General features: G+C 40.1%; 1 non-coding gene across 1 annotated transcript; it reads right to left on the bottom strand.

Moving 5' to 3' along the window:
• Positions 1 to 747: 747 nt before the first annotated feature.
• On the bottom strand, positions 748 to 854 carry LOC129400404 (U6 spliceosomal RNA). Its single transcript, XR_008627647.1, has one exon. It is a non-coding gene; the product is annotated as a U6 spliceosomal RNA (small nuclear RNA).
• Between the last annotated feature and the right edge of the window lie 205 nt (positions 855 to 1,059).

Genomic DNA, 1,059 nt, shown 5'->3' with positions numbered 1-1,059 from the left:
TGGTGTTCAGAGATTATTGCTCTTGCCGTTGTCCGTTTAGTATCTTGTATTCCTTTCCATTTCTTTACTTTTCTTTTCCATCTTTATTATTTTTACTGACTTGTATTTTGTCTTCAAGTTCACTAATGAGCCTCTTCACATTCAGAATTCTTTGCTATCTCTCACTATTATGTTTTTAAGTTCCTTCAATTGCATTTGTATGGATTATTTAATGTTGTATATCAGTTTATCTTTGAGTTGATTGAATCTCTAATCCAGTGATTACTTAAATTCCATTGCCATCACATAGGATTTTGATTCAGTTTTCCTCAACCAGTCTCAAGTACTTTGAGAAACTCAAGGACTGGCTGTACTGCACTGTCCCTCTCTGCAGTACGGCTGGATTCCTTTGTTTTCCCATTGTTCTTAGAGTTTTATGGGTGCTGACAGTAGAAGTTTAGATTCTTGGTTATCAAGTATTAATCAGATTTTGTTTTATTTTTTATTTTTTATTGAGTCACCATGTGGAAAGTTACAAAGTTTTCAGGTTTAAATCTCAGTTATACAATGCTCGAATACCCATCCCTTCACCAGTGCACATATTCCAGCACCAAGAATCCTAGTATAGCTCCACCCCGCACCCCCACACCTCTAACCCCCCACGCCCCTAGCCTAGACCCCCCACCCTTAGCCCTCCACCTGTGTAACTAATAAATTTCACTTTACTTTCACTTTGATTGCATTCAATATTTCAACAAAACTCACTGTAAAAATATGGAACGCTTCACGAATTTGCTTGTCATCCTTGCGCAGGGGCCATGCTAGTCTTCTCTGTATCGTTCCAATTTTAGTATATGTGCTGCCGAAGCGAGCACTTAATCAGATTTTTTTTTCTTTTTGGGTCACACCTGGCGATGTACAGGGGTCATTACTGGCTCTGTACTCAGTAATTACCCCTGGCAGTGCTCAGGGGACCATATGGGATGCTGGGATTCGAATCTGGGTAGGCCACTTGCAAGGCAAACACCCTACACGCTGTGCTATTGCTCCAGTCCCCAGATTTCTTATTGTATAACAGGC

Source organism: Sorex araneus, chromosome X (genome assembly GCF_027595985.1).
Source record: "Sorex araneus isolate mSorAra2 chromosome X, mSorAra2.pri, whole genome shotgun sequence".
Taxonomy (NCBI): domain Eukaryota; kingdom Metazoa; phylum Chordata; class Mammalia; order Eulipotyphla; family Soricidae; genus Sorex; species Sorex araneus.
The sequence above is the reverse complement of the archived record's forward strand: the minus strand, read 5'-3'. Positions and strand labels throughout refer to the sequence as shown.